Source organism: Lepus europaeus, unplaced genomic scaffold (genome assembly GCF_033115175.1).
Source record: "Lepus europaeus isolate LE1 unplaced genomic scaffold, mLepTim1.pri SCAFFOLD_3_1, whole genome shotgun sequence".
In the NCBI taxonomy this organism is placed as follows: Eukaryota; Metazoa; Chordata; class Mammalia; order Lagomorpha; family Leporidae; genus Lepus; species Lepus europaeus.
In genome coordinates, this window is record NW_026909276.1 from 6,103,349 (window position 1) to 6,112,606 (window position 9,258).

Sequence of the window (9,258 nt, forward strand, 5' to 3'; positions counted from 1 at the left end):
CATAAACAGCTATGATTTTTCAGGGTACTGTATAATAGTTGTTTATACTCTAGGGAAAATGAGAAGACTTGGTATATGTACTTTAGAAAATAAAATATTGGCAATCTATCACAGATTATCATTTTTTATATAAAATTTTAAAATTTAAAAGCCATGTCTCTTTCCACCATGACTATTAGGACATGCATTGGTTGTTCAGTAAGTATTTGCTGAACCCAATAATAAACAATTGAACAGATGAGTAATTGAACAGATAATGAATTTCTTGAGAAAAAATAAATCAAGGATTGGATTAAGATGGAGGAATAGAGGGAGCTTACTGCTGTAGAAGATAGTATGAAAAAACTGGAGAGAGTACAGTCTCAAGGAAGAGTTAGGGAAAAAATGGCAGAGGAAACTCCACACAAATTAGAGGGACACTGTGGACCATGTGCAGGGTGTGGACATGCACAACTCAGAAACCCAGCAGCCAAGAACCTCAGCAGCAGCTCAGGAAGTGAGACCAGACTGGAGCATCCCAAGCCACTGGTGATAAAGTTGCAGAAAGATCCTGGTGGGAATCCAGCTAGGAGCCCTAGGTAGGACAGTGTACCTGTCATGTTTCTGTCTCCCTGATCACCCTGAAACTGGCATTCTGTAATAAGCTGATAGAGAGCAGGCATCATTTTGGACATATGTAATAGATACACCAGTGTCTGTACACCCAGCAAACAGCAGAGCAGAGAAACTTGAATTTGGTGGGGGGAACTGATGGAGGGCTGGGTGCCCATGACTGTGGGAGGCTTGTGTGCTGGGACTGTGAGAACACTGATGCTGTGTGGGAGGGCTCAGGGTGTGGCTGGGGCTTTGGGCAGTCACTGTGGGAAGTTGCATCTACTCAGGGCTTGCTGATTACCTGGTGAGGATCACTGCATATCAGTCTCCCACATATGTGCCAGGGGGTCAGAATATGTGTGGAATCCACTGCTGCTTTCCCAGAAGCATTAATATAACTGGTTTGGAAGTATAGCAGCCAGAATTCAAATCAGCACTCATATAGAATCCCAGTATTGTAGGAGATGGCTCAACCCATTATTAAACAACAGCTCCCTTTCCTGTCTTCTGTGGTGAACTATTTCTAACATGCTTACTATTTTAGAATTAAGCATTGTTTTGTTGGCATCTTATGTATTACACTATAAAATTTAATTTATCAGGTATATTTTTCCTTTTTCTTTTTTTTAAAAAAAGATTTATTTATTTACTTGAAAGCCAGAGTTGCACAGAGCGAGAAGGAGAGGCAGAGAGAGAGAGGTCTTCCAACTGCTAATTCACTCCCCAGTTGGCTGCAATGGCCAGAACTGTGCCTATCCAAAGCCAGGAGCCAAGCATTTCCTCTGGATCTCCTATGAGGGTGCAGGGGTCCAAGGATTTGGGTCATCTACTACTGTTTTCCCAGGCTATTGCAGAGAGCTGAATCAGAAGTTGAGTAACTGGTACTCAAACCGGTGCACATATGGGATGCCGGTACTCTAGGCAGAAGATTTACCCACTATGCCACAAAGCTGGTCTCAGTATATTTTTAAAGGATTTTTTTTTGCTCTGACTTTCATTCTTTAGACAGTATTTTGAAAAGAAGTTTTTGGGGCCATGCTATGGCATAGTGGGTAAAGCTGCTGCCTGCAGCGCTAACATTCCATATGGGTATGACTTTGAGTCCTGGCTGCTCCACTTTTGATCAAGCTCACTGTTATAGCCAGGGAAAGCAGTAGAAGATGGCCCAAGTGCTTGGGTTCCTACACCCACATGGGAAATTCAGAAGAATCTATTGCCTCCTGACTTCAGATCAGCCCAGCTCTGGTCATTGTGGCCATCTGGGGAGTGAACCAGCAGATGGACGATCTCTCTCTCTCTCTCTCTCTCTCTCTCTCTCTCTCTCTGCATCTGCCATTCTGTAATTCTGCCTTTCAAATAAATAAATAAATCTTGAAGAAAAGAAGTTTTAGGCTTTGATTAAGTGTTAATTATCCCTGTACTCAATTATAGATTTTAATTTTTTCTTGTATCTAGGAAATCTTTGCCTAACTTAAAGTGAAAAAAATTTTCTTCTATGATTTTTTTTTTCTGGAAGTATTGTAGTTTTCAGTACTACAGTTAGATCTGTGGCATATTTTCTTTTCAATTTTGTAAATAGAAGCTATTTTATTGGAAATTAGTATCTCATTGTGCTAACACCATGTGTTGAAAAGGCTATACTTTCTCCCCTGCACTGTGATAGTGCCTCTGTAGAAAACCTGTTCACTGTGTTTGGATCTTCTCTGGAACCTCTTTTGTGTTCCATTCATCTGTCTGGCTTTCTGTATGACAACAGCATACTTTAGATTAGTATAAATTTATAACACTTAAAAATCATCATCCCTTTGATTTTATTATTTTTTCAGTTATTTTGGCTATCCTAGATTCTTTGCATTTTCATATGCACTTATATCAGCTTGTTACTTTGAAAATAACCAGGTTGCTAAATGAAAGATCTCTGTGAGTGAGATCCCAGCAGAAAGAACGGGCCATCAAAGGAGATATCTTTCTCTGAAGGGAGGAGAGAACTTCCACTTTGATTATGGCTTTATCTAAATAAGGTTGGAATTTGTGAACTCAAGAGGCTTCCATAGCCTCGGCAACTCAAGATAAGAGCCTTGGGTGATTACTGACTGTCAATTGTTAAATCCACAATGGGAATCACTGTACACCTGCTTCCCATGTAGGATCTCTGTCCTCAGTGTGTTGTACTATGTGAATTAATGGTAAAACTACTACTCAGGCTGGCACCATTGGAACAGCATGGTGTGCTGGCCGCAGCATGCCAGCCACAGCGGCCATTGGAGGGTGAACCAACAGCAAAGGAAGACCTTTCTCTCTGTCTCTCACTGTCCACTCTGCCTGTCAAAAAGTAAAAAAAAAAATGATTGGCTAAAGTATAGGGTCAGAGCCACTATGGTGTACTTGCCAAACTGCAGGGTCTCAGGATATTATCAATTACCTTAAGTGCCTGAAAAGACACCTGAAACTTTAGGTATCTCCCTGCTAGCTGCTGATTGGCTGTTGCTAGGTGGGGTTTATTGCAAGGGGAGTTCATTTATTTATTTTTTCTTTCATGAGCTTCAGGGTTCAGGGCTCGGTCAGGCCTGAATTACAAGATGGAGGCCTATTCTAAAATAGCTGCGCCTTCATCCAGGCTGAGGTCTCTCAGACACAACACAGTTTACTCATACATTCACCTATTGAAGAATATCCTGTTTCAAAATTTAGTTTGATTTTTTATATTATTGCTCATGTGGAAATTTGATTTCTTCAATCATTGCAGTTGTATAATGTTTGCATTATGGATTAGTCCAGATGTATTCTTCCTCTTTATCTTTTGAAAAGTGTGTAGAATCTTTTTCTCCAGTTTTATTGACTTCTTCATCCTGTCACAATGAAATTGATTTTGAAAACAGGCTGGTGTTCAGACATTGGGACAGACAAGTGATTTGGGTGCTTGGCTCAGGGGCAGTGGTGTGGCTTCTTTATGTTGACACTATCCTCACTGACAGAGGCCATGCCATGCACTGAGCAGTGCTGTGGAGTCTGCTTGGCCATGTCTGAGATTAATTCTAGGCAGCCAAGGGATGAGCCAAGTTTTGCATGGGGCTAAGGCCTCACAGCCAGCATGATTCACATAGTAACCAGTCCTGAAGTGAGGATTGCAGGTGAACAATCCTCTGCCTGCAACAAGAAGTCCACCAGAGGCATACTCACTGTCCTCTGTGAGACCTGGGGAACTCCTGGCCACACTGCCATGGGTCCTTGCCGCTTGTAGAGACTCCAGCTCCAGGCTCCACCTCTGTCACTGTGGGACTGTTCTTGTTCTCTGCAGTGACGCTGGCAACCCAGTTTCCTGTAACAGAGAATGGGGAGCCCTGCTGGGGTTATGCTGAGGTCAAGGTGGTCAAAGTCAGAGGGGCCTCTGGGTCCATGCAGGAGGAGCTGCAGAACCTTGGGCTACATTTTACTGATTTTCAAGTGCAAATGAGCTATGGCCTGACCAGAGTCACTCCATTTTGTCCCTGATTGTCCTATATTTTTTTGTAACCAGTCCCGCAAATGCTAGCTACTCAAAAACTAGTCTTGTGAAAGGTTTTTTGTAAGTTTATTTACACTAAGTACTGGGAAACTGGTTAATGCCCCTGAAATAAGCATAATGTTGCTTGCTCTAGCTCCTGTAACAAACGCTTGGCTTTGTAATTAACTTCAACAAGATATGGTTTTGGCCTTTTGAAGCTTACCCTTGAGCTCTATCAGGGCAGTATGATTTGGAGAGCACAGGCCCCTGTGCAGCCATAGGCTTTTAGAAATAAAAGACTCCATAATTTGGCCCTAAGACTTCAGCACTTATTAATATTTCTGAAATTAATAATCTGTGTGGGTTCTTGCCATGAATTCAGAGACAAATTCTGAATACTGGCTCAAATAGACCAGATGATAAGCTGAGTTTTTAAGCTTTTATTCAGTGAGAGAAACACATAGGAGAGTGAGGGCTTTATCTAAAGGAGAAAGGAAAGTCTGGAAATTCAGTAGGGTCCATACCAAGCAGGGAGCAGGCCAAGAGCTGTGGACTTGTCCTGTGAGGCCCCACCATTGGGGAGAGTGAGGCAATGGTGTTCTTCCACAGAAAGCACCAGGGACAGGCTTCAGTGAACATGTCCACCTTTACTAATGACCATGTACACTTTCAAAGGGCAGGCAGAAGGGGCATAACTAATTCAGGGCAACCCTAACTCTATAGGATAGAACCAAAACTGGCACCAATATGCATCTCCAATTACCTTAAAGGTCTCATAGTTAGGGTAGCTTTCAAGGTGGGCCTGGACCACTCCCAGCAACAGTTTACCTAATTGGCAGAAGGTGGGGGTGGGAGGAAATGTGCCTGAGGCGCCCACCTCCCACCATCAGTCAGGCTAGCCACATGGGCTAGGCAGAAAGTCTCACAGGATCACCCACATCTCCTCCCTTTGTTTTAGGGCAAGTGTGACTCTGCTTAGCGTGGCACGGCAACAAGCTGCAACCCATAATAAGCTTTAAATTAAATTGAAGAATGCCTACCATGGGAATTAAGGGCAGGGAGGAAAAGAAGGGCAAAGGGAAAAAGATCAGGCCCACCATGTTTCAGGCCTTTGTAATTGGCAGGCGGGTGCACAGATATGGGAAAGCAGGGGCATGAGATCACGCAGGGGGCATGGGGAAAGTGTGATGAAGTCATAGCCTTTCAGCTCTCAAGTCTAATGATGTATGACTGCCTGCATCATTCCCCCTTCAGAGACTCCATTCCCTTAATCCTAGGGATGTTGAAGGGTGTAGAATCATCACATCTTCTATAGCTGCTTCCTGTTTATGAGGGATGTAGTGCAGGCCCTGCCTGTCCGGGGTCTGGAAGTCTCTGCCTATCTCATTTAACAAATTCTCTTTGTGAGCTGGAGCAATCTTGGTCACTACCAATGTCTGTGTCCCCTGCATGGTCAGTTACTCCCAGAAGTTGTTGAGTTCTGGAACATGTAAGTTTGTTAATTAGTATGAGCAAAACTGGAACATGACCAATTGTAAGTGGAGTGCCCCTTTAAGATGAAAAGACCACATCCTACAGACTCCCAGATAGTGGGTGGTGATACATTATAAACCCATTTAGCTTGAGTATAGAGAATTATAATAGAAGAACACATTAGGAGTTTTATTATTAATAACAGAGAATCAAAAGAGGCAGGTACACCATGCCTGCCTTCAGGTGCAGCACTCTTGATGTGAGGAAAGCAAAGGCTTTACTTTTCTTTTTGCTTAAGATCTCTGGCTTACAGGAATAATCAGGCATGTCTTTTGAGTACACCTGTTAGGACTTGAGAGGTAGACATTTAATCCTAATTTTACTGAGGTAGTCATGTTCAGTAGCACCTGGTAAGGTCCCTTCCATTTAAGCTGTAGCTGATCTGAAGAGGATCTTTCTGTGAATGGCTTGTTCAGGGAAAGGCGCTGAAGTTGGCTTGTCAGAGGGTGAGCTTTCAGAGACTGGGTCCAGGGTTTGGCATTTCAGGCTGCTATCCACACAGGCTGCAGAGTGATCTCTGGAAAACACAAGCAAAACCTTTGCCCATCATTATGAGGGGATCAGGCCCCTTCCATTGTTGGGTGGTTGGGTCCCTCCATCAAACCAGAGGCAATTGGGTTGCACCTGTGAGAGGTCTCCAGCATTTCAATGCTGGTGGCTCTCCAGGGGGTGAGACCTATAAGAACTTTATGGTGAAAGGAGCAAAGTTAATACACTAATAGTGGGGGTATCATACTCTCCCCTCTGTTTTTTTAAGCATAGTCTTGAGGTCCTGCATGGGAAGTTAGTGCACAGTGACTCCTATGGTTAATTTAACAATTCACACTCTTTTGTGTGATGTCAGTGATCACCCAAGGCTCTTGACATGAGCTGTCTAGGCTATGGAAGCCTTCTGAATCCACAAACTCAGTCAATATTTAGAGAAGGATGTAAGCAAAGTGAAAGTTCTCCCTTTGAAGAGAGTACATCCTTCTTTGATGACCACTTCTTTCCACAGGAGTCTCACCCAGGGAGACTCTCCCTGTAGGTACACCTTTTCGCACAAGTGTCCTGACTTTCCATGCCTGAAATGCTCTTGTGGGCTTTTTAGCCAGATCAGAATGCCTTTAGGGATGACTCTGAGGTCACTGAGCGTTACTTAGAGCAATTGCCATTCTATGAGTCTGCTGTATGGACTGCTTCCCATGTTAAAGCATTTACTCCTCTTTAATTATATTAATTCTATTGATATGATCACTTTAACAATTAGTGCCTCCTACATGACCAACTTAAAACTTAATGCAATCAAATACAGTCACTTTTAAACTTAAGATGCCACTTTCACCATCTAGCCCAAGGGAATTTGGGATCCCATGGTGAAGTAAGTCCAGCCATGAAATTATGATTTAAGCTCTCATTTTGGCTATGCTGTTACACAGAACATGTTAGTCACTCCTTTCATAAGATCTAAAAATCAAACTACATCCTGAGGAATCCCTCAGGACAGAGTCAGTGTCCCATCTTAAAGAGAATAGAGAAATGTGGGAGCAAGTCAGGCTTGCCTGAATGCCCACTGACAATGTCAAATGGAATATTAACAAGTGGTTTTAACCATTAAATAATAGCCTATAAAATATTTACTGTAGGTCCAATGCCTTCTATAAATTTTAAGAATACATGTATTTAAATATATCTTAAATATCTAACATGATGTGGCTTGTTTAAACAACAAACAGAAACATAAAACATTTTTTAGTCCTTTCTATCAACAAATTTAAAGCATCTGACAAAGAGATTCAGGTCAGATGAATCAAATGTATCTTCAATTAATTTTAGCTATTAAATTTATGAGCAATCCTTCCTTGATAAACCAATTAAGACAGAGCTCAAAGTAAATTTTCCCATATAGACATACAATATGAATACACACATAACACAACATACAAGATAGAACAATAAAGCAGTTTTAGTAATAGTTTCCTAAAATCTTTAGCTTTTTTTAATTACCAACCAATTAAAATTACTTTCTGTTCTTGAAAACTTGATTAACTATACTTTCTTCCAGTTGGAACCTGTAGTGCATTATTGACTTCATCTGTTTACAGAACAATTCAAAACTATTGAATTCAATAGAAGTGGCTGGAAAAAGTCCATCAGAACCTATAGGAGGGCAGCTAAACACAGAACCAACAATGTTTTAGTTTAGAGCAGCAAATCTGATATACAAAACTGTGGATGAGTAAAGACTTTAAATAGCTATGTTTAAAATGATAAACTCATTAACCAACAAGAGGCATTTGCATACTTCACCCAGTATTTTCAAAAGCACCTGTAGGATTTTACAAAAAAATTAATTCTTTTAGGCCTCTGGGCCTTTCTCATTAAGAGTAACACAAGATTGTCTAGGAACACATGATCATTAGACTTTTTAACTTTCAGACATTTGTATCAGTGGCATTTTATTTTATGTTATCAAAACTAAAATTGAGCACAACTTCACATTTTAACAGTATCTGTAATGTAACCCAAATAGCCTGATTAATTAGCTGGTGTCTCTCCAAGATGAGAGACATATATCCTTTGACATTTCCAGGAAACCAACTGGAAATATCAAAGTTCAAATTCTTTGGAACTTTGACTTTTTTGAATGCCTGTAAAAGATGACAAGAAAGGAGAGCGGCAAGATGGCGGAATAGGAAGGGAGCACACTATTAGTCTGGGGGAGAGACGGTTAATAAAAGTGGAGATACTGCAGGGTCAAGGAAGAGAAGGGGAAGGAACAGCAGAGGAAACTCTTCTGGAACTAGTGATTCACAGTGGACCTGTGTGGAGAGCCTGGGAGCCCAAGTTCAGGACACCAGTGGCAGACTCAACACACCAGCGCTGGAATGCGAGGTGAGCCAAACCTCAATAGTTCGAGACACCAGCGGGAAAGCAGAAAGAGGAGACTAGAGGGAACGAGGCTTGGAACTCTGTGGGGAAAAGTTCACCAGGCTAACTAGAAGAGAGAGAGGAAAAAAAAAGTGACCAATATGGACACGAGTTTCTTTCTCTCCGCCAGCCCAGAATACTATATCCTGCAAAGCTCTCATTTGTGAATGAAGGTGAAATAAAGACTTTTCATAGCAAACAGAAACTGAAAGAATTTGTTGCCACACATCCTGCCCTGCAAAAGATGCTTAAAGATGGGTTACACACAGAAACACAGAAACATGGTCACCAATATGAAAGAAGGTAAAGGAAGGAAACCTCAAAGCAAAAGATCACAGGAAGCTCAATTTCTCTTTGACATAGAATTAAACTCTGATTCTCTGTTACAGCAATGTGTTAAAGTAATCTATTATGTTCTCTTGATGTCTGTTAAATTCTAAGTGTTCAAAAACAGCTGAATTTTTATTAAGAGCTATGGGTTATTTAAAGATGTGCTTATTTTCAAAGATTTGAATAATCACCTTGTAACAATGATCAAATTTGGTCTATGTTATGTCATCATTTTAAGGAATCTTATTTCAACCAGATATTTTGGATTTTGAGCCTTCTTGGCATTCTTGACAGGCATTCAAAAAATCAAAGTTTCAAACAATCTGGTCTCTAAAATTTCCAGTAAATCCTGAACTTTGGTTTTTCCAGTTTGGACCCAACTTAAAAAATTGAAGGACCTATGTCTC

General features: G+C 41.3%; 1 long non-coding RNA gene across 1 annotated transcript; it reads right to left on the reverse strand.

The window, feature by feature from the left end:
- Nucleotides 1–2,899: 2,899 nt before the first annotated feature.
- Nucleotides 2,900–7,311, reverse strand: LOC133755043 (uncharacterized). Its single transcript, XR_009865359.1, has 3 exons — nt 5,959–7,311; nt 3,775–3,913; nt 2,900–3,443 (listed from the first exon to the last, which is right to left on the reverse strand). It is a non-coding gene; the product is annotated as an uncharacterized LOC133755043 (long non-coding RNA).
- Between the last annotated feature and the right edge of the window lie 1,947 nt (nt 7,312–9,258).